The sequence below is a fragment of the Pantherophis guttatus genome, chromosome 8 (assembly GCF_059756535.1).
Source record: "Pantherophis guttatus breed Tessera chromosome 8, ASM5975653v1, whole genome shotgun sequence".
In the NCBI taxonomy this organism is placed as follows: domain Eukaryota; kingdom Metazoa; phylum Chordata; class Lepidosauria; order Squamata; family Colubridae; genus Pantherophis; species Pantherophis guttatus.
Window position 1 is genome coordinate 54,741,258 of NC_142070.1, and position 25,469 is coordinate 54,766,726.

The 25,469-nt window shown below is 38.4% G+C and overlaps 1 protein-coding gene and 1 long non-coding RNA gene across 2 annotated transcripts in view; one reads left to right on the top strand and one right to left on the bottom strand.

Annotated features, from left to right (window-relative positions):
- The window catches only part of QDPR (quinoid dihydropteridine reductase), a 44,729-nt gene that overhangs the window by 17,759 nt on the left and 1,501 nt on the right, over positions 1–25,469 (top strand). The gene's annotated exons all lie outside the window — the stretch shown is intronic.
- Positions 1–25,469, bottom strand: part of LOC148112652 (uncharacterized) — a 154,284-nt gene that overhangs the window by 16,245 nt on the left and 112,570 nt on the right. The window lies entirely within an intron of this gene.

A 25,469-nucleotide genomic window follows, 5' to 3' on the forward strand; every position in this document is an offset into this window, starting at 1 on the left:
GATGTAGGAAATAACAGCTTCTTCAGGTTTTCATCAATCTTAAATTGTGCGAATCTTAAACATCTTGCCAGCCTGGTTTTCTCAAACAAAAACAATGAACTTGGCATTGAAACATGCAACATTTATTTTCCTCCTCCTCTGCTGTTCTGTTCTTTTTCCAAAAGACTCATGATCAACAGAAATAGGGCAAACCCTGACAACAGATTTTGTATAACCAACCAAACACTTTTTGTCCTCATCTTTTGTGATTTTATTTATTTATTTATTTTATTGAATTTCTATACCGCCCTACTCCCGAAGGACTCAGGGCGGTGAACAGCCATAAAATAAAACACATACATATACAAAATTTAAAATCGAATCAAATGAATTAAATAAATTTGGCTGAATTAATACCCATTATTTAAAATACCCATATTTTATTTTGATTGATATTTTGATTGATGATCATCTCTTGGCATTACACTGCTTTCCTCTCACTCAGCCAATCCAGAAGGTATTTGTGCTATGCTAACAGTTTAACAAGATATTTTATTCAGACTTGAGCTCTATATACATGTACAACACAGTCTCTTAGATTGTTTCAACAGCCTCCCTGCTCCCAGTCTCAATGGGTATTGGTGCAAACAACATCAGCTTTTCTCACTGAAATGCTATAACTTTTAACGCATGCTATTTTAAACCACCAGTTGTCACTGTTAGGGTATGGAAGCATAAATGTACCTAGATCCTATAGGTGACAAGGATGAGCTGTACCAAAAAAAGAGGAGGAAGGAACAAATATTTCAAGCAACATGCAGAGAGAAGAGAGACAAGGTGAGTGGGAGAGAGCCTTCCGACTTTAGTGTTTCAATATTTGGGACAAAGTGGAGACATCATCAAAACAGGCTGTTGTGACTCTTCCAAAGAAATAGAACATGACAGAAGTGAAGAGGAGAGAATTGTCTCCAGCGCATAAGATCTCATTGTACATGCAAACAGCAGAGTGATAGGTTATAGATCATAAATCATAGTTACAATTATTTATTTATTTATAAAATTTATTGACTGCCCAATTTATCATAGGGTAACTCTGAGTGGCTTACAGTTACATATTCAGTTAAAACATAAAAACTTAAAATCAAACATTAAAACCAAGTTCACATGGAGCGGGAATGGAGTGGGGGGAGGTGGGATCTGTTATTAATCAACCAGCTCCATTGTGCTGTTCCCCCACTGGAGCCCCAAGTTTATTCTTTTTTATTATTATTATTATTACCAGATTTATATACCGCCCTTCTCCCGGAGGACTCAGGGCGGTGCACAGCCAAAGTAAAAACATAAATACAAACATTAAAATACAGTTAAAAAGATATGTATGCGTTTGGCCCCATAATTAAAAAACAATAAACCTATTAAAAACATTTAAAAATGTGTTAAGCCAGCCCGACTTGCTGAAAAAGAAAGGTCTTCAGGGCATGGCGGAAGGTACCGAGGTCTTGGATTCTTCGTATCTCTGGGGGCAGCTGATTCCAGAGGGCAGGTGCCCCCACAGAAAAGGCCCTCCCCCTGGGGGCCACCAGTCTACATTGCTTGGCCGATGGCACCCTGAGGAGGCCCTCTCTGTGGGAGTGCACAGGTCGGTGGGAGGCCATTGGTAGCAGCAGGCGGTCTCGAACATATCCAGGTCCTATGCCATGGAGCGCTTTAAAGGTGATAACCAAAACCTTGAAGCGCGCCTGGAAGACCACTGGGAGCCAGTGCAGCTCACACAGGAGAGGTGTTATGTGGGAGCACCATGCAGCTCCCTTGACTACCTGCGCGGCCGCATTCTGGACCAGTTGGAGCCTCCGGGTACTCTTCAAGGGGAGCCCCATGTAGAGAGCATTGCCCTAGTCCACGCGAGAGGTGATGAGGGCATGAGTGACTGTGCACAAGGAATCCCGATCTAGGAAGGGCCGCAACTGGCGGATCAGGCGAACCTGATAAAAAGTCCCCCTGGTTACAGCCGTCAGATGTTCCTCCAAGGACAGCTGCGTATCCAGGAGGATGCCCAAATTGCGAGCCCTCTCCGTGGGAGCCAAAGACTCGCCCCCAATAGTCAGTGATGGTGTCAACTGACTATATCGGGATGCCGGAAACCACAGCCACTCAGTTTTGGATGGGTTGAGCCTGAGCCTGTTCCTCCCCATCCAGATCCGCACAGCCTCCAGGCACTGGGACATCACTTCAAGGGCATCATTGGGGTGGCCCAGGGTGGAGATGTACAGCTGGGTGTCATCAGCGTACTGGTGGTACTTCACCCTGAAGCCACGGATCTCACCCAGCGGCTTCACATAGATGTTGAACAAAAGGGGCAAGAGGACCGACCCCTGAGGCACCCCACATATGAGGCATCTCGAGGTCGACCTCTGCCCCCCTCCCAACACAAACTGCCACCGGTCCGAGAGAAAGGAGGAGAATGACCGTAACACGGTGCCCCCCATCCCCAACTCTTCCAACCGGCGCAGCATGATACCATGGTCGATGGTATCAAAAGCTGCTGAGAGATCTAACAGGACCAGAACAGAGGAGCAACCCCTGTCCCGAGCCCTTCAGAGATCATCTACCAATGCGACTTATGCCGTTTCTGTGCTGTACCCGGGCCTGAAACCCGACTGGAATGGATCCAGATAAGACGTTTCCTCCAGGTATTGTGGAAACTGTCATGCGACCACACTCTCAACAACCTTTGCCACAAAGTGAAGGTTGGAGACGGGACAGTAGTTGGCAAATACTGCCGGGTCCAGGGAAGGCTTCTTGAGAAAAGGCCTCACCACTGCCTCTTTCAAGGCCGTGGGGAAGTAACCCTCACTCAACGAAGCGTTGATAATTCCCTGGAGCCAGCCTTGTGTAATCTCCTGGGAAGCCAGTACTAACCAGGAGGGACACAGGTCCAGCAAACATGTGGCCGCACTAAGTCTCCCCAAAGTCCTGTCCACGTCATCAGGGGTCACAGAGTCAACCTCTTCCCAGATAACATTCTCAAGACTATTCCTCGCCACCCTGCCCGAATCTACCCAGTCAGAGTCCAAATCCCCCCAAATCTGTGTGATTTTGTCATACAGATATTGTCCAAAATCCTCGGCCCTGCCTTCCAGAGGGTCCTCCCGCACTCCTGGATGTAACAGGGAGCGGGTCACCCTGAACAGGGCGGCCGGACGATTATCTGATGACACAATAAGAGCGGAAAAGTAATTAAACTTTGCCGCCTTTATCGCCACTAGGTAGGTCTTAATAAGCGACCTTACCAGTGTTCGGTCAGATTCAGTGAGACTGGCCCTCCAACCACTCTCCAGGCGTCTTTTCCGGCGCTTCATCTCCCTCAGCTCCTCGGTGAACCATGGAGCCACATGGGATTGGCACCGGGTCAGAGGCCGCAAAGGCACGACTCGATCTAAAGCCCCACCAGCCGCCCGCTCCCAGACAGCTCCCAGGTCTTCGGCTGAGTTGTGTGCCAGATCCTCAGGAAATGGCCCAAGCTCCGTCTGGAACCTATCAGGATCCATCAGTTGCCTGGGGCGGACCCACCTTATTGGTTCCTCCTCCCTGTGGCGGGGTGTAGCGGTTCAAAAGTCCAGGCGAAGGAGCGAGTGATCTGTCCATGACAAGGGTTCCATCTCTATATCCCCTATAAAAAGACCACCCAACCACTGGCCAGAGCAAAAATCAGGTCCAGAGTGTGTCCCCCCCCTGTGAGTGGGGCCATGAACTAACTGGGTCAGGTCCGTGGCCATCATGGAAGCCATGAACTCCCGAGCCATCTCAGACGTTTCGCCAATGGATGGCAGGTTGAAGTCACCCATGACCATAAGCCTGGGTGTATCAACTGCCACCGTGGCTATCACGTCGAGTAGCTCGGGTAGGGCCGTTGCCACGCGGCAGGCAGCCAGGTACGTTAGCAACAAGCCCATCTGAACCCCCTGACCCCACCTCACAAAGAGGGACTCGCACCCGGCAATCTGTGGCACAGTGGTCTCCCTCAGACCACGACCTTTAATAATAACCGCCACCCCCCCGCCCCTGCCCTGGGCCCTTGGCTGATGGAATGCTCTGAAGCCTGGTGGGCACATCTCAACCAGAGGGATCCCTCCCTCCGGGCCCAACCAGGTCTCATAATACCCGCCAGGTCCGCTCCCTTCTCCTGTATAAGATCGTAAATGAGGGGGGCCTTATTTACCACGGACTTGGCGTTGCACAGCATCAGCCGAAGGCCCAGGGCCTGAATATCTGTGCAACCTAGTACCCGAGAGGAGCATTGGGGACCGGGGTGTGTAATTGCTCTCAAACAGCGAGTGCGCACCCCCGACACATGGTATGGCCCCCTGCTCCCGCCGTATCTGCCCCTCCCATCCACCGTGCTGATAGTGCATCCCTCATTAGGATGGCCCTCCATCACCTCCCCAGCCCCTCATCCTGCACCCTCCAAACTGTTACCCCGTGCCGGGCTCAGCTCCGACCTTGGTGGATTACCCCCCCCCCCATCCCCCTTGGTCGTCCTCCCAATTCCCCTTAAAAAATCATTAAAAGCCCTTTTTAAAAACCCTTCAATCCCTGCTTTAAAACATGCCACCTCTCGGGGCTCCAAAGCCCGTCCTTGAGGTAGGCCTTCGATAGAGTGGAAGGCCATCGCCGCGAGAGGGGGATATCTCGCAGCGCAAGCAGATCCGCCGAGGTGTAAACCATACAAGTGTGATGAGGTAGGAGAGGGTAACTCTGGGTGTCAGCGATAGTCATAGAGGCGAGAGATAGCGATGCAAAGTCACATCATTTGGACCCTTACAAAAAGATAGGAGGGTTGGGGCCAATCTCACATGGGGGGGGGCAAGATGTTCCAGAGGGTAGGAGCAACAGTACAGAAGGCCTTCCTCTTGGATCCCCCCCAACTGGAATAATTGAGCTGACAGATCCCGCAGCATGCCTCCTCTGCTGGCACGAATGGTATGGGCCAATCCCCGTGGCGTGAGACCGACCCTCAAGTAACCTGGACCCATGCCATAAAGGACTTTAAAGGTGATCACCAACACCTTGCATTGCACCTGGAAGCAAATTTGCAGAGCAGTGGTGTTACAGGGACTGTTCTTGGGCCTCCCAAATGTACCCGCACTGTTGCACTCTACATGAGCTGTAGCTTCCGAATGACCTTCAAAGATAGAGCACATTACAATTATTCAGCCATGAGATGATTAGCAACTGAATGACTGAGCACAGGGAATCCTGATCCAGGAAAGGCTGCAACTAGTGCATAACAAGAAGTTATGCAAAGGGTCTCCTAACCAGGACTACCACTTGTTCTTCAATAATCATAAGATGCAACAACAAGTGATAAATCATAAGATACCAATAAGAGAAGATAATAGGAAAGAAGAAAAGGTGAGAAATGCTCCAGATTTTTCTGGCTGCATTGCAGGACCAATTTGTTTAATTATATGCAGACTCATCTTTATCTCGAATGAGACTGATAACTGTTGTATCATCTACGAACATCAGTACTTTAATAGAAGAATTTTTTGAGATGAAGTCATTGGTATCTATAGAGAAGAGTAAGGGAGAGAGCACACAGCCCTGGAGGGTTCCTGTGCTAACTGAATGGGTATTCAATGTGATTTTCCCTAGCTTCACCTGCTGCTTCCTATTAGAAAGTTTATAATCCATCTCGAGACATGGTAGGTCATCCAGTGACTACAAAAGACAAACATGGGAAATGGACCTACCAAAAGGACAGATCACTGCATGAATCCTTTTTCTACAATCAGGAACAAGTAAAGCACTGGACTTCAATAGGATTGTAGCAGCTTCAACAAGCCCAAGATCTGCTTTTATGCCCGAAGGATTAAATCCCGAGTTTTGTTTTGCTCTTTTGTAATGGGCTGTTTAAGGACCATTTGTCACACTGGTTAGATGGTCATACCAGCTCTGTGTTTATAAAAAAAACCACTCTATATCTGGGGGCTTTGTTATCTATCTTGTCCCTTCCAATTCCTAAACCATTTCCAGATGGTGGAAATGGATTAGAGCCATGTGCACAACATGGTAATTCACAGTGGACTGAACCATGGACAATTGAAAGGATAGGCAATGTTTGAGAAAGACAAGGGCATCCTCCTAATCGTCTAGATCTAGAAGGCCGCAGGAGAACATCTGCTGATAGAATGAGGGCAGGCAAACTGCTCGGATTATATTCCTAACTCTGCCTTCAATATCCCCAAATGCATTGACTATAAATCAACTGTATTGATCAATTCATATAATTTGCTGAACAATAACCTAACCATTAAGATTTTAGCTAAGGATGCTTAGAGACTCACAGGATTTATACCTTAGCACTGGGAAATGGTCTTTTTTTTTTTTTTTGATAATTTTTTAATATTTTTTTTAAAACAAAAAAATAAAACAAAATAGAACACATCTTTTCAAAACGAAGCTTTTGCTCCAGTCACAAATTGAAACAAATCATTAACAAATCTTATTTTCAATTAACACAATTCAATATTTTAAACAGATATTTCCCTCAAATCTATCTATATAACTATACCATTATCCCCAAAAACCCGTTACTTAAATCTTAAATCCTATTCAGTTAACAATTCTTTTTTCTCTTTCATTTGCTTAGATGGATATTTTGACAATATAAATCATACAATTATATTAGACAAATTAAACATTCATTAATTATTTAATTATTATTAAATCTAACATGCGTTTTATCTTAACTATCACTCTCAACATCCACCTCCTTGTTTTGATCATTCCACCTCTTTTTATTATCTTTGATGTTAAACCAATCATTTCTATTTCTTGACTGTTGATCACAGCATAATCCTTTGTTTTAGCTATTAAATATAGCATATTTTTATTTTTTGGCCGTTACCCAGCATGCCCTTTGTTTGGCTGTTGAACACAGCATATTATAACTTTTTGGCTGTTAAATACAGCATGTTCATAGTTGGTTTAACCATCTCTACTTAAACCTTTCCGTGTTGTTTCCCTCCATCTATGCAATGCTTTTCATTTAGTCATATTTTTCTTTATCTTTTTTCATAGCAATCATAACATTTTAACCTTGAGACATGGTTCTTGCATAAAACATATTTTTAAGTATATTTTTAAATTTCTTTTAACATTTTCAATTAATCATGTTTACCCTTATTCTTTATCTTGACATTTTACCATTAAAACATAGTTCTTGCATTAAACATATCTTTACATGTATTAATTAGTTTCATTTAACAATCTTAATTTCTATAAAAGCCTCCCTTTAATTTATTACAATCATCTTTATTTTTAATCACATTAACTTCATTTCCTCGTCTGCAAACATAAATTTCTTTCCATTTTCCAAGTTTTAATTTTATTCTCCATAAATCCAATTAGATCTCTTTTCATATTTTTATTTCGGATATAATGTATCAAATCTCTTTCTTTTGGGGCTGCGCTAAATCCTTCTTCTATTCCTGCGCCAACATTCAAGTTATTATTTGTTCAACTGTAGGAGTTCCATTGTAAATTCCTTTTCTTTTCACCCAAGTCCAGCTGCTTGCAGTCAGGAAAGAAAAATCTTCCTCCACAGTTCAGCAATTTTTTTTTTCTGTAGAGCTCAAAGTTCTCATAACAAAGGGAGGTTACATAGTTCCTCTTTGTGCCAGATGGTGTCTCTCTATAATTCACATTTCTCATTAGTCATCCAAGACTCCATTTTATTTCTTATTATATAACCATTGACTTTATTTTCTTCTTTTTTTTTTGAAAAAAGTTTTATTTTAGATTAAAAATAAAATAAAAAAAAAACAAAAAAAAACACAACAATAACATAAAAATATCATCCTTACAAACAATCATAGACAGCATCTCAATCGGTTAAAATCATTTCGTGCTTACAATTCTCCAAATCTCCTCATATAACAATTATTCTTTACTTAAACTAAAAATACATATTTAAACATTTCACATATGCTATCTCATCTCCATACTTTTTTATCAAACCATTGATAAAATATCTCCCAAATCAAATGGTATTGTTTATCTTCCTGTTCTCTTATTTCAAATGTCAATCTACTCATTTCAGCACAGTCCAACATTTTCATAATAATTTCTCATCGGTAATTATCTTCTCTCCTTTCCAGTTTTTGGCAAATACAATTCTGGCCGCTTTTAAAATGTTCACAATTAAGTATTGTAGTTCTTTATTAAATGTCTCTGGTAAGATTCCTAATAAAAATATTTCTGGTTTAAAGTCAATATGTCTCTTTGTCATTTTTTCTAACCATGTATGTATTTTAGTCCAAAATCTCCTTGCTTCCACGCATGTCCACCACATATGGTAATACAATCCTGGAGTTTGATGACACTTCCAACATTTCTCCGATTTATTCTTAAACATCCTGGCTATTCTCGTCGGGGGTAGATGCCACCTATAAAACATCTTATACAAATTCTCTTTATATGCTGTTGACATTGTCATTTTATAATTATGTGACCACAATTTTTGCCATTTCTCTAGATCAATACTATAACCAAAGTTTTTTCCCCATGCTATCATTGATTCTTTAACTTGTTCTTCTTCCAGTTTTGCTTCAAGTAAATATCCATATAGCTTTTTAATTATATGGTCATCTGAACCCATTAATAACTTGTCTAAACCAGTCGAAACACTATAAATACCTTCTTGTTTAAAATCTTCTCGATATCTGGAAAGTATTTGCATGTATGAAAACCAATCTATCTTAATTCCCTGATCTTCTAAATTTTGTTTCAATTTAAGTTCACCCTTTTCATCCAATAATTCATTATATCTAACAATTTGTTCCCCTTCAAATACCACTGGATAAGAAAAAGCTTCAATTGTGGATACCCAGACTGGAATCTTCAGATAATGGTACTTTTTGATCTTCTCCCATGTCAAAAACAAAGCTTCACGTATCTGGTGCCTTCTAAAATACCCCTGAATTTTAGTTCCTTTATACCATAAGAAAGCATGCCATCCCATCAGCAAATCATGTCCCTCCAAATTTAATAATCTAGTATTTTTCAATATCACCCATTCTTTAATCCACATTAAACAAACCGTTTGATAGTATAATTCAAAATCCAGTAATCCAAAACCACTCCTCATCTTAGCATCTTGTAACAGTTTAAGTTTTATCCTTGCCTTCTTTCCCTGCCAAACATATTTCAAAACCATTTTATTTAAATCTGTAAAAAATTCCTTACCCAGCTTTACAGGAATTGTCTGAAAAAGATACAAAATTCTAGGTAAAATATTCATCTTAATAGTTGCAATTCTACCAATCAAAGATAACTGCAAGTTTCCCCATTTCCTGTCCTATCTGTTGCTTAAGTTTATTATAATTATTTTCTTTAAGAGAACTACATCTTGCTGTTAATTGAATCCCCAAGTATTTTACCTTATTTGTGACCTGCATCTTAGAGATCTCCATCAGTTCTTCTTTTTGTTTTTTTAACATATTTTTAGTCATTATCTTCGTCTTCTCTTTATTAATTTTCAAACCAGCAACCTCCCCAAATTCGCCTACTTTTTCTATCAATTTATTTATTGATATTAGTGGTTCTTCAATAATAAAAACCAGGTCATCAGCAAAGGCTTGTAATTTATATTCTTCCTTTCTAATTTTCATTCCCTTTATCTCTTTTTCTTCTCTAACCTTTCTATTCAACACTTCCAACATCAATATAAATAACAATGGGGATAAGGGACATCCTTGTCGAGTACCTTTTTCTATTTCAATAGCATCGGTCAATTCTCCATTAATCATTACCTTTGCTGTCTGTTTCGTATATAGTTTCAATTGCCTGAATAAATTTTCTTCCAAAGCCCATCTCTTCCATTTGTAACATCATAAATCGCCAGTTCACATTATCAAATGCTTTTTGTGCATCTAAAAATACCAAAGCCATTTGTTTTTCAGGGTGCGCTTCATAATATTCTAGAGTATTCAAAATTATTCTTATATTATCTCTAATTTGTCTTTTTGGAAGAAATCCATTTTGATCTGAATGAATAAAGTTATTCAAGTATCTCTTAAGTCTTTCTGCCAGTATTGAGGCAAAGATTTTATAATCCGAATTCAGCAGGGATATAGGCCTATAGTTTTTGACTTGCTGTGAGTCTGTGTCTTCTTTATGAATCAGTGTAATATAAGCCTCAGTCCATGATTGGGGTATTGTTTTATTTGTCATTACTTCATTCATGACGTCCAAAAGTGGAAGGCATAAGGATTCTTGTAATGTCTTATAATATTCAACAGGCAATCCATCTGGTCCTGGTGTCTTTCCATTTTTTTGTTTCTTAATTGCTTCTGTTAGTTCCATCATTGTTATATGCCCGTTTAGCATTTCTTCAATGTTCTTAGGGATCACAGGTAGTTTTGCGTTCTGTAAGTATTTTTTAACTTTCTCCTCTTCAACCTGCTCTCTTTTATAAAGTTGCCTATAGTATTCTTGTATTATTTTTCCCATCTCTTTATTTCCAAATTTACTTTGTCCTTGATCATCAATCAGTTGCGTTATTTTTTTTGATTCCCTTTCTTTTTTCAATTTATATGCTAGCCACCTTCCCGGTTTATTTGCATTTTCAAAATAGTTCTGTTTAGCACTTCTTATTTTTTGGGCTAGCTCTTCCTTCTCCAGTAAGTCCATTTTATGTTTTAACATATCCATTTTCATTTTAACATCTTTCTTATGTGGATCTTTCTGGAGTTCCTTTTCAAATCTCTTATGTTCATTCTTTTTTTTTTTTTATTGCAAAAGTTTTACAATTACATTTTCACCCCTTTTTTTTCCACCCCCCCTCCCCAAACTTCCCATCCTCCCTAACCCCCCCTAACCCTCCCCCCCCAGACTTCCCTATTATGTACTCATAACTAATAACACTGATATATAAGCTTGAACCCATCCCTCCCCCTGTATAATTTTTCCTCTTTGTCTCTTTACATTAAAATATTTCTAATACATTATTTTCAAATAAAAGCTATTTGATACTTTCTAGTTTGGTATTTGTTCTGAACATATTCTATCCACCTTTTCCATTCCCATTCATAAGTCTCTTGTGAACAGTCATTCTTTAATATTGTAAAAGTTTGTCTTTTTTTCACATTCCTTTTCTTTATGTAATCTATTATTATACCTCTAGCATAGGCCTTCATTGTATCCCAACGGTTTTGTATCGATGTATCTTCTTTTTTATTCTCCTTAAAGAAAAACTCCAACTCTCTTTGCATTTTCTGTACAAATTCTTTTTCTTTTAAAATTGTATTATTCAAAGTCCATCTGGCTTTCCTTTTTTGACTTTTCCAAGTTACTATCACTGGGTTATGGTCAGCCCATAAGTTAGTGTCTATTTCCACCTGTTCAATTTTCGGAATTAAGTCCATTGTTGTCCATATCATATCTAACCTGGACCAAGATAAGTGCCTGTTTGAATAAAAAGTGTATTGTCTATTCTTCCCATTTCTGATTCTCCATATATCTTTCAAATTTATTTCCTCTGTCATTTTAAAGAAAGAGTTTGGCAGTGTCTTTCTATTATGCTTTCCTGTTTTTGTTGTTTTATAGTCCAATTTTTCATCTGCTATTCCATTAAAGTCTCCCATCATGCATATATTATCATAGTCCATTTTGATTATTTTCATATGTAAATTTTGAAAGAAGTCACTCTGGTTGTTATTTGGCGCGTATATTGCAACTAGAAGTATCTTCATGTTATTATCAATTATCTCCACTATCAAAACTCTACCCTCTGAATCTGCATATATTTGTTCTGCTTTTATTGAATTTTTAATATATAGAACAATGCCTCTCTTTTTGTGTTGCCATAATGATGAAAATTTTTTCCCAAGTTTGGTTTGTGCCAATAATTTTTCGTGTTGCTTTTTAATGTGAACTTCTTGCAAACAAATTATATCAAAATTTAGCTTCTCTAATTTATGAAAGACCTTTCTTCTTTTCACAGCTGAATTGAGTCCATTTATATTTATTGAAATTAATTTTGTTTTGTTACTTTATTTTCTTCTTTTGGTTAAAAAAGTATCAAATCTTCTCCCCCCCCCAGTCCAATTCAGATTTTAACGTGCTTAGTCCTTTTACCAAATCTCTAAATTAAGTCTCTTAATTCTTGTTCCAAAATTAGTTGTTTCTCGGGTCTTTGTTCTTTAAAGTTGCAGTTTAAATTTTTTTTTCAAAGCTCCTTTGTTACTTAGCCGCTGTTTTACGCTAGGGGTCTTCTAGTTACTGATATAGCTCCAAACGTTGTTACAAGCCTGGGGTGTTGTCACTCAGCCAGCTTCAAAAGGCTCCATTTTACTTCACTTTCCTCCAGCACTTTTCTTGCCGTTTGTCCCAGCTTCGTGGCAGCTGACATGACTGCTGCCCCCTGCCGACGACTCACAGAGGGTTTCCTCTGACCTCCGAGGAACTTGCCTGATCCTCTCGGTCTTCCGAGCGCCCCTCTTCTTCCCCCGTCCCTGCAGGACAGGTTCGGGCCACAGACCCATCGGCAGCAGTTTGGCAGCCGGGGTTTTCGTGGGAGTCATCAGAGCCCTCTATTTCCCCAACTGTCTTGCTGCGACGTCAACCAGAACTTCCTGCACTGGGAAATGGTCTTTATGCTGGTTTTACCTTCCATTTATCCATTTTTTGGGTCACATTTTATTTATTATGAAGCTTCAATCAGGACACAGAGTTGCAGGCATACGTCAACAGCAGCGAACATAGAAAAGCGACAACTCCGATCTCGCAACCTACCCACAGCTTCTAAACTGAAAGTAGGGGCCCGATGATAAAAAGTTAGAGAGCTTTTCGAAATGTTGCCAAAAGAAAACTTTTAAAGTGTTGGTTAGGATTTTAGTCAGAGTCTCAAAAGACCTTACAAAGTGTTTGGTTGGGATTTTGGAGGATTTTAAGCTGGGATTTTAGCCAGGATTTTAAGTATTTCAGCAACAGACTTCTAATGACGCGGGAAAACACCTGAGATTTTAACTTTTACATAGACACACCCATGAAAACTTGAGAAGATATATATATATGTGTGTGTTCTGTCCCCCTTCCTCACATCAGGCCTGCTGGCTGCCAGAATACATGACATGTGGGTGTGGCTTACAGATGATGGCTAACAAGCCAGAAATAGATCTATATAAGTCTCTCACTAGGCAGCATAGGGCAGCATCGGGCCTGCTGGCTGCCAGAAGTAAAAAAAAACAACAGCCCAGAATCGAGTGGATGTGACTCCACTGAGCTAGGGCTGTAGAAAAATCTTGGTTACATAGGAAAAACCTAGCTAAAAGAAAAACACACATAAAACCTACGAAAAAGTAAGAAAATAGATATTGTACCCTTACAGGGAGGATATATGAGATGTGGGTGTGGCTTACTGATGATGGCTAACGAGCCAGGAATAGATCTATATAAGTCTCTCACTAGGCAGCATAGGGCAGCATCGTGCCTGCTTGCTGCCACAAGGAAAAAAAAAGCCCAGAATCGAGTGGATGTGACTCCACTGAGCTAGGGCTCTAGAAAAATCTTGGTTACGTAGGAAAAACCTGGCTAAAAGAAAAACACACATAAAACCTGGGAAAAAGTAAGAAAATAGCTATTGTACCTTTATAGGGAGGATACATGAGATGTGGGTGTGGCTTACTGATGCTGGCTAATGAGCCAGAAATAGATCTATATAAGTCTCTCATTAGGCAGCATAGGGCAGCATCGGGCCTGCTGGCTGACAGAAGAAAAAAAAAAACTCGGACTTCCGGCGGCGACCTCAGCAGGTTAGGGACAAAAGGGACGGCGCTCCGTTCCTGAGTCTCTAACAATCCCACATCTGGAGCCGAAACAGGCGCTATCGATCTCGGAGGGATTGATAGTTTAAAGGGGAACGTCTTAGGACCTCGGAGGAGACCGCAACTCCCTCGAAGGTACAAGACAAACCCTTAATCCAGAGTGAGGAAAAACCAGCCTTTCGAGACTGGCCGGAGGCGCTGACAACTCCGTGAGTGGGAAGCGAAGATTGAAAAAAGAAAAGAAGTCATCAACAGAGGACTTTAACCTAAAAAAACCCAAAAAGCATTTGATGAAGAAGCAGACGCTGGTGGCAGAGATACCGGGAAAAGACATTAGACAAGCGGCGGCAGAAAAGATCGAGCGGATTGGAGCCATTTTGAACAGAGATGACAGCGCAAAAACTTTGAACAGCCGAGAGAAAAGAGAGAGCGACAAGAATTGCGGAGGATTTAACTCCGATATAACCGGATTTTATTGGGGTGGACTGGATCGAGAGGACTAAACTGAGAATAAGAATAAGAACAGATCTTGCGAGATTGAAGGAAATAAAGAGAGAGTGAGGAGGCTGGTGTGCCGGAGATCGGAAGGAAATAAAGAGAGAGTGAGGAGAGCGGTGTGTTGGAGATCGGAAGGAGGATTCTGGACGGACTTCTAAAAACTGATTGCATTGGACTCTATTGGCTTCGGCTGGGCAGATTGGATTAAATTGGAAAACCGAGTGTGAAATAGACTGAGGAGAGCGGTGTGCTGGAGATCGGAAGGAGGATTGAAGGAAATAAAGAGAGTGTGAGGAGAGCGGTGTGCCGGAGATCGGAAGGAGGATTCTGGACAGTTTCTAAAAACTGATTGCATTGGACTCTATTGGTTTCGGCCGGGCAGATTGGACTGAATTGGAAAACCAAGTGTGAAATAGACTGAAGGAGAGTGTGGACATTGCATTGACAGAGACGAAACAAACTTTGATACAACGTACTTTGAGCGGACTTTTAGAAGCTACCAATATTTTCACCATTTCCACTGGCACTCTTCTAAAAAACTGGGATATATAACGATCTAACCGTTAAATATCGAACTATTTAACTATTGAACCACCGAAACAACTGGTGAACAAACGGACAATATAGCTATTAATGGTCGCTTAATCTTATCATAATATATTAGAACGGAATAGAATTGAAAAGAATATTTAATAATTTAGTAGTTTTTCTTTCCTCTTTTTTCTGTTGGTGACTATATAAGTTGATTATAATAATAATAAGTTGATCACTCAAACAACCATAGAGTACTACATGTGTGATAAATATTGATTGAAAGCTAATTAATTTAAACAATTTAATACAGTTATAACAATTAAGATAACTAGCAATATAAATTGATATAGAATTGATTTTAGAATTACTACAAATACTGCTAGTGAAATAGATCTTTTAACTTACAATTAATTTAAGAATAAGGTAATTTATGAATTGCTAGAAACGTGCCCTTTCCCCGCTGTTTTCCCCATTTCTACCTTCCCTCCCCCTGCTTTTCTCTTCTTTCTATATATATTATTATATTGCTGATTGCTGATTAGAAGTATTTCCACTAATATTAATCCCAACAAGAACGTTTCATTTAAGCCATTAACATAAAATAGGCAATACATAATTATATGAAATTGTGGACAAGACTAACACATACAATAGACATGGCTACTTCAAGTATATCAACTACTATTAAAACAACCAAAAAGGTACCTCAAACTCAAACACTACTAGTAGCCTCCCCAATACAGCAAAAGACGGGAGAAGAAAAGACCAATACTATCATAGGCATGCAGAATATACAGGCTGCCCTCGCAATGATACAAGAGGGAATGAAAAGGATGGAAGATAAGATGACGCTAAATCACGATGAAACTAGAAAAAACCATGAACAATTGCGACTGGATGTAGGAGAAATTAAAGATGACATCAGAAATATAGATGAGAAGATAGTGAAAATCCAGCAAAATATCATAGAAAATGAACAGAGAATACATAAAGTGGAGGAAAAAACAGAAGCTACAGCCTTGAGGCTGGAGAGGATGGAGAACCAACAAACGATGAGGAGCCGGGACACCGAAGATGCACTCACGTTTCTTGAAATGGAAAAGGCATCCTTCTTCCTTAGATTCCAAAATATAGAAGAACAGAGAGATGAAGACCTGGGCGAGATTATGATCGAAATACTGGCAAAGGCAACACACAAAGATAAGGACGAAATTAGAAATGGAATTGATGAAATTTACAGAGCCTTTACAAATTATGCAAGGAGAAACAAACTCCCCAAAGAAGTCCATATTAGGTTTACAAAAAAAACAATGAGAGAAGAAATATATAGAAGAATGAGAGAGGAGACAGTTATGTACAAAGGGAGGGAAGTTCTAACATTGAAACAAGTACCGAGAAGAGCCAGAGACAGGAGAAGAGACTACAATTTCTTAAGTAGACAACTGAATAAACTCAAGATAAAATTTAGATGGCTCATACCGGAAGGCCTACTTATTTCATGGGAAGGAAGGAAAATCAGAATAGATACAATAGAAAAAGCTCAAGACTTTATGGACCAATATCTAGGAAATGAAGGAGAACAGGAAAGCAGAGATAGTAGAGAAGAACATAACCCAAGTGACCAAGAGACACAAATGACAAACAAGGAAGACAAAGAACAAAAGAAGGGAAGGTTGGAGAAGGAGGAAACAGCGGGGATCTCACAAAGAGTTACAAGAAACACAACAAAGCTCAAAATAACAGACAAATAAACACTAGCGGAAATGGAAGAAGAAATAAAGCTCATTTCCATAAATATAAATGGTTTAAACTCACCAAGCAAAAGACATCAAATGTTTACAAGGTTGCAAAAATTAGAGGCAGACATAATCACATTACAAGAAGTACACATAAGAAAACAACAGAAAAAACTACTTGAAAACAAAAAATTAGGAGTAATATATACATCTTTAGGAGATTGCAAAAAAAGGGGAGTGATAACATATATTAGAGATCATATAAGATCTAAACTGATTTACACTGATAAAGAAGGCCGAGTCTTAATGGTAGAACTAAAATTGGAAATAAAAACAATATTGTTAGTAGCTATTTACGCTCCAAATGGAAACCAATTAGATTTTTACAAAAAATTACATGACAAACTAAAGGAGTTGGACTACGAAAATGTATGCATTGTCGGCGACTTTAACGCGATAGTAAACTTACGAGAAGATTACCACAGCACTAGGAAGAATAAAATTAAAAGGAAGACATTGCCACAAACATTCAAAGATTTAGTACAAGAAATGAGCCTACACGACACCTGGCGAGAACTAAATATCAAAACAAAACAATATACATATTTCTCGGGCCCACATCAATCGTGGTCCAGGCTGGATATGGCTTGGATGACACCTCAACTAAGTAAAGAAACACACGAAGTAGAAATTATGTCTAGTATATGGGCTGATCACAATCCTATCAAAATAGTCTGGAAAGGTTTCCGAAAACAGAAGAGATGGAAAATGAACACAAGTATAATAAAGGAAAAAGAATATCAGCAAATGATAGAAAAGGAAATCAAGATATTTCTACAAATAAATACAAAAGACACAACATCATTACAAAACCTATGGGATACCACGAAAGCCTATATTAGAGGCCTAACTATTGCATATATGGCAAGAAAGAAAAAGGAGAAACAAAGAATCAGAAATGAATTATTGGAAGAAATTAAGACAGAGGAACTTAAATTACAACAACAGCCCAACAACACGAGTGTGCTACAAAAGCTAAATTTGGCCAAACATAAACTGAATCTAACCACAAAAACTGAATTGGCACAGAAAATAAGAATGGTAAAACAAAATAATTTTGAACATGCTAACAAAACTGGACGCTGGTTAGCATATAAGCTAAAAAAGCAAACAGAAAAAAGAATTATACACCAACTCCAAGACGAATCAGGAACTCTTTACCACACACATCTGGAGAAGAAAAACATAGCCAAATTTTTTTTTCAAAAACTTTATTGCCAGAAAGAGGTCCCGGAAGACCAAATAAAAAGATACCTCCAAAAAACCAATCTTATGCACTTCACAGAAGATCACAGAGAGATGTTAAACCGGCCCATAACAATGCTGGAACTAATGGAAGCCCGCAAAAAACAAAAGAACAATAAGACTCCAGGACTGGATGGAATTCCTACTGAATTCTATAAACTTTGTCAACAATCGATAGACCAAATACTGTTACAAGTTTTTAATGAAGCACTACTGATAGCAGAAATTCCAAAATCTTGGACAGAAACTATTATTACATTAATACACAAAGAAGACTCAGATCCGACGCAAATTAAAAATTACAGACCAATTTCATTACTCAATGTGGACTATAAGCTATTCATGTCAATACTAGCTCAGAGACTCAAAGCAATAATACACAACTATATACATCCAGACCAAAACGGTTTCATACCTAAAAGACAAATAAAGAATAATTTGAGAATGATTATAAATATTCTGGAATACTATGATCAGAAGATAGACAGAGAAATGGCCATAATCTCCCTTGATGCCCAGAAGGCCTTCGACAATTTGAATTGGTCTTTTTTCACAAAACAACTTGAACTAATGAACTGTGGAGAGAAATTTCATAATCTGATTAAAAAAATTTATTCCCAACAAACAGCAAAAATCTCAATAAATGGTGACATGACACAAATTTTTGATATTCAGAAAGGAGTACGACAAGGATGTCCCATGTCATCGCTAATATTTATAATAGCATTGGAGGTATTATTAAACGAAATAAGGAACGAGGAAGAAATCAAAGGACTCAAGATCCGGGGAGAGGAGTACAAATTGCTCGCCTTTGCAGACGACGTAATTTTCAACTTGGAAAACCCAAGACGATCTGGACCCAGACTGATGTCGATGATAGAACAATACGGGGAAGTCGCGGGCCTCAAAATAAACAAACAAAAAACAAAACTAATGACAAAAAATATGACCCAGACTCAGAGATCGGAATTAGAAGAAGAATTAGGAATCCAATTAGTAAAGAAGATAAAATATTTAGGTATTTGGTTGACGGCGAAAGCAACCACAATCACAGAAGACAATTACACGAAATTACTAAAAGAAATTAAAAAAGACCTGGAAATCTGGAACAGGCTACAATTGTCATTGATGGGCAGAATCAGTTCAATTAAAATGAATATATTACCGAGGGTACTATATCTATACCAGGTAGTACCATTACATCCAGGAAGGGACTTCTTCAAAAATCTCAACAAAATTACAATGACCTATATATGGCAGGGAAAGAAGGCCAGAATTAAGATTAAAGCGCTACAAGACACATGAGACAGAGGAGGCCTTGCAGTACCAGACTGGGAGCTATATTATAAAGCAGCCGGATTGACCTGGATCAAAGAATGGATGAGATTAGATGACAAAAGAATGTTATATCTAGAAGGCTTTGATCTCATACGAGGATGGCACGCGTTCCTATGGGATGGACCAGACAAACAACACATGTACTTCCAAAGACACATAATTCGAGCCTCACTCTTCAAGATTTGGCAGGGAATTAAGAAAACTTATTATACTAAAATACCAAAATGGTGGTCCCTGATGGAGGCATTGATATTTCCAAATACCCTTGAAATCGGAAAGATGATGAGATAGATTTACTGAATCATGAAGGAGAACTCACTCCAAGACATCAACTCCAAAATGGCGATATAAATATTGATTGGTGGCACTACACTCAAATACACTCAAGATACAATGCGGATAAAATCAAATATGGAATTGCAAAAGATCTGAACGAACTGGACAGAATTTTATTGGGAGCAGACCAGAAAATGATTACTAAAACATATAACTACCTTTTGAGAGACAAATTAATAGAAGAAACAGTTAAACATAATATGACAATGTGGGCCAGGGACATAGGACATAATATTCAATTGGCAGACTGGGAGAAATTATGGAAGCAGAACATAAAAATGACAAGAGCCACATCCTACAAGGAGAACCTCATTAAGATGTTTTATAGATGGCACTTACCACCAGCCCGACTTGCCAAAATACACCCAAACACTTCGGCGTTGTGTTGGAAATGTAAATCAAAAAAGGGGACATATTATCACACTTGGTGGAAATGTAGGAAAGCCCAACACTATTGGCAAGATATAAAAAATATTATCGAAGAAATAACGAACATTCAAATAGAAAACAGTCCAGAATTTTTTCTATTTGGCATGATAACGGCACAACATCTTAAGGAAACGAAATATCTCATCATACATATCTTTTTTTTTTTTATTGCAAAAGTTTTACAATTACATTTTCACCGCATTTCCCCCCCCCATCCCACCCCCCGCTCCCCACCCTAACCCCCCTCAAACCCCCCCTAACCCTCCCCCCTGACTTCCATGAAGTATAATCCCATCAAAGTCCCCTTTTTACAAAACTTGAACCCCTCAAACCCCCTTAGGAAAAAAAAAAAAATTCCCCCCCCCTCACAGTATTCATACATTTCTATTTTTATATAATACTTTCAATGAAAAGCTATTTGGTATTTCCTAACTTGATATTTGTTCTGCACATAATCTATCCACTTTTTCCATTCCCATTCATAAGTCTCTTGTGGGCGATCTTTTAAAAATGCTGAAATCTTCGCCATCTCCGCAAAACTGGCCATTTTCAAAGTCCATTCTTCAATAGTGGGTAAAGACTCATTTTTCCAATATTTACCTATCAATAACCTCGCTGCTGTGATCATGTACAATATCAACTTAATTTCATCCAGTGTAAAACCCTTTACTATACCCAATAAGAACAATTGTGGGGAAAATGGAATTTTTCTCTTCAAAACATTCTGCATAACCCACCATATTTTAATCCAAAAAGCCTTAACTTTCTTACAATTCCACCAAACATGATAATATGTAGCATCTAAACAATCACATCTCCAACATTTTGGCTGAACATTAGGATACATACAGGATAATTTCTTGGGATCTAAATGCCATCTGTAAAACATCTTATAAAAATTTTCCCTCAAATTCTGCGATTGTGTAAATTTAACATTCTGAACCCATATCTTTTCCCATGTTTCTAACATCACTGGTTCTTCAAAATTTTGTGCCCACTTAATCATACAATCTTTAACCAATTCAGTTTCTGAATCCCTTTCTAACAAAACATTATAAAGCCTTTTAATATGCATTGGACCTTTCTCTTTTATATGTCTGACCAATTCTTCCTCATGCAACATAATACCAGTTTTTTGGTCCTCTTTCCATCTCAATTGTAGTTGATTATATTGTAACCAAGTTAAATTAATTCCTTCATCCAACAGTGTCTGTAATGTCTTCAACTGCCATCTGCCCGCATCTGTAAAAAGAATCTCTTTATATAAAAACCCCCCGAGTGACATTATATTTGTATTCCACATAGTATGACCAAGATCCAGCCATAACGGTATTTTGTAATCCCATTTGAGTCGGTGCTTCTTCCAAACTCTCATCAAAGAGTCTCTAAGTATATGGCTTTTAAATACTTTATCCACTTTGTTATCATAAAATAAATAAGCATGCCATCCAAATTCAAGATCAAAACTTTCTATATTCAATATTCCAGTCTTTTTCCTTCCAAACCAGTCACTTGCTTGAGTCAAAGCTGCTGCTTCATAATATAACTGTAGGTTTGGAAGTTTAAGACCTCCCCTTTCTGGAACATCTTGCATAATTTTCAATTTCACTCTCGGTTTTTTCTCATTCCAGACAAACTTATTCAGTCCTCTTTGCCACTCTTTCAGTTGTTTATCACTTTTAAGCACCGGAATCATTTGAAACAGAAATAGAAATCTTGGCAAAATATTCATCTTTACTGCTGCTATTCTTCCAAGTAAAGAAAGCTGCAGTTTTTTCCATGTCTCCATGTCTTTTTGCACCTCTCGCCACAAAACCTCATAATTATTTTGAATCAGTTTCATATTAGATTCTGCAACCTGAACTCCTAAATATTTAACCTTTGACACAATCTCAAAACCTGCCCTCCTTTCAAGTTCATATTTTCGTTCTTGTGTCATATTTTTGACTATCATCTTAGTTTTTTTCTGGTTCAGTCTGAATCCTGATACTGCACCATAATCTCTTATAATGTCTTTCATCAGGATTATTGATTCCACCGGTTGTGTTAGGGTAACAACCAGATCATCTGCAAATGCCCTTATTCTGTAATCTTCTTGCCTTATCACTATACCTTTCAAGCTAATCGAATCCCTTATTATATTCAACAAGACTTCTAATGTTAAAATAAAAAGCAATGGGGATAACGGACAACCTTGTCTTGTTCCTTTTTCAATTTTGAAATCTGTTGTCAAACTTCCATTAATAATAATCTGTGCCTTTTGCTCTTGATAAATTGCTGAAACCGCCAATATAAATTGATCCCCAAAGTCCATTTTTTTCAAAGTCTTTAATAGAAAATTCCAATCCACTCTATCAAAGGCTTTCTCCGCATCCAAAAAAGCCAGCACTGCAGGGATCTGTTTATTCTTCTCAAGATATTCCAGTAAATCTATCACTTGCCTTACATTGTCCTTCATATATCTACCCTCTATAAATCCCGCTTGATCTTCATGAATCACCTCTTGAATCACTGGCATCAACCTGTTGGCTAATACTTTTGCATAAATTTTGTAGTCATTATTCAGAAGAGATATTGGCCTATAATTTTCCGGTTTTTTAGGACCCGCTTGCTCTTTTGGTATCAAAGAAATATAAGCTGTTTTCCATGATGGGGGTATTTTACCCCCTTGTTGTATATTACAAAATAAGTCTCTAAGTTGTTCCACCATTTCTGCTTGCAAAGTTTTATAATACACTGCAGTCAAACCATCTGTTCCCGGAGCTTTGGCAGTTTTCAGTTGTTTTATTGCTACAATTATCTCCTCAGCTGTTATAGGGTGATTCAGTCTTTCCTTTTGTAAGTTAGTAACTTTTGTAACTCTTTTATTTTCTAGATATTTTTCTATAAGTCCATTCTGTATGTCATCTTTAGCATATAGTTTAGTATAGTAATCTACAAAAACTTCTTTAATTAATTTTTGTTGATAAATTTCTGTCCCTCCAATGTCAATACAGTCGATGGTCCGCATACTCTGCTTCTTCCTTAGGGTGTAAGCCAGCCATCTGCCCGGTTTATTGGCATTACAAAATGTGTTATGCTTTGCATATTGTAAATTTGTTGCAACCTGGTCCGCCATAAGCATTTGGAATTGGTCTTTCAAGAGTTTTATAGCACTATGTGTTCTTTTATCTGTTGGATTTTTAATAAGTAACTGTTCTTTTTTCTTTATTTCTGCTTCAATTTCAATTCTTTTCTTTTGTCTATTCAATTTGTGCTTAGAGTTCATGTAAATGAGTACCCCTCTCATATATGCTTTACTCGCATCCCATACAATTTCAATAGGGGTACCCTTGTTCAAATTGATTTCAAAAAATTCTTTCATCTGCTTCTTAAGTTCTATTATATTTTTTTCATATCTAAACAGATTTTCATTTAGTCTCCATGATCTTCTCTCAATTTTTGCAGTCTCAATTTCTATCCATACTGGACTATGATCAGATAAAGTTCTTGGAAAAATTTTTGTTCTTTTTGTTTTGACAAGTAAATCATTTGATACTAAAATAAAATCAATCCTTGAAAAAGATCTATGTCTGTCAGAAAAGAAAGTATAATCCAAGTCTTTTAAGTTATGTATTCTCCAGACATCCTTTAGTTCCAAATCTTCTTTCATTTCAAAAAAAGTTTGTGGTAGTCTAATCTTTGACTTCGCCAGACTTCTTTTATCTAGCTTGGAATCAATTACTCCATTCCAATCTCCCATAATCAAAATTGATCTATAGTCCCATTGCAACATTTTAGTATGCAAAGTTTTATAAAAGTGATCCTGCTGTTGGTTGGGAGCATAAAGCCCAATCACAAGAATTTGACCATATGGAGTACACAGTTCAATTGCTACAAATCTACCACCTTCATCCGCTTCTATAATTTTAGCTGAAAATCTTTTGTTTATATAAATAACCACGCCATTCTTTTTTTCCAAATTTGATGCTATGAAATGTATTCCTAACTTTAAGTTTATCAAATATTTTTGATCTTGCGTTCTGATATGAGTTTCTTGTAAACAAATTATATCATTATTAAATTGTTGTAAATATGTAAATATTTTCTTTCTTTTCTGTGGCGAATTCAGTCCATTCACATTCCAAGACAAAAACTTAACCATCATGTATACCTTTTTGAAGCGACGAGCAGAATTGCCGGATGTCTTCCGAGGCCACCGACGTTGCTCTCCCCATGGCTTCCCTTTGATCTGTAGTACTCTTAGCTCCTTTTTTATATTGTTGTGCCGTAGCTCTTTCTTGCAGTTGTTTTTCTTTAAGTTGTTTTGAAACTGCACGAGTTATTCGCTGGTCTTTAGCTTCAGCCATACGCTTTAGGTCCAGTGCCACATCTCTTGTAGTCAGAATTGGAGAAGATTCTAACAGGGGCTCATCCAGAAAACCTCCTTCAGCACCCTGCGCTTCCGTTGGATCTAGTTCAATCTGCTTAAGCTGCGCTTCCAATTCTTGCTGGGGTTGCTTCTCCTTCTCACTCTCCTTTATCTCCAGTACAGTAGATGAGCGTGGGGATGGTGACCTCTCTTTAAAAACATTGTAGTAAAAATATTCCGCTTTTTCAACAGTATTCAGTCGGTGTTTTTCCCCCTGGTACTTCAAAATTATACCCGTTGGGGCATCCCACCGAAATGGAATCTGTAATTTGTTTAATTCCTTTACTAGAAAACCAAAATCTTTTCTATCTTTCAGCATCTTTGGCGGTAACTCTTTATAAATTCCAACTTGAGTTCCCTCAACTTGCACAGAGGAAAGAAAGGATTTTTGCAGAATATCATTTCTCATTCTTCTGTCTGTGAAATAAATCACCACGTCTCTTGGTAATTGTCTTTGTCTGGCCACCCACGAGTTCACTCTGTAAATTTTATCTATTTTGCATAAAATCTCATCAGGATCAATTTTTAACAACACAGCCAAGGCATCAGCACAAACCTGTCTCAGATCTTGCCGGTCACTCTCCTTGATACCTCTAATTCTTATAGCAAATTCCATGGATCGGAATTTCATCATCGTGATTTCATCTTCAACTCTCTGCACTTTATTATCCACATCAGAAATTTTAAAATCAGTATCTTTTATTTTAACATTCACTTCTGATTTAAATTCTTCCAATTTAGAGTCCACTTTAATGATAACTTCTGACAGGCCAGAAACTGCATTTGATAATTTATCAGTCACCTTGTCATAATTCTCTTTCACCAAATTTTTCATTTCAGTAATTTCCTGCTTAATTTCCTGTTGGGATTTTTGAAATTTATCATCCAAAGCCTGCGTGATAAATTTTTTTAAACTTTCAAAATCAAACTGCTCTTCAGGCTTATGTGTGGGAGATCCCCCCCCTGCTGCCTTGCTTTCCTGTTTTTTAGAGGCCATTTTACCTCGTGAGTTAGATTTTCTAAAAAAAGAAATCCTTTTTCTTCTTCCAGCACCACAAAGTCCTCTTAGAAAAT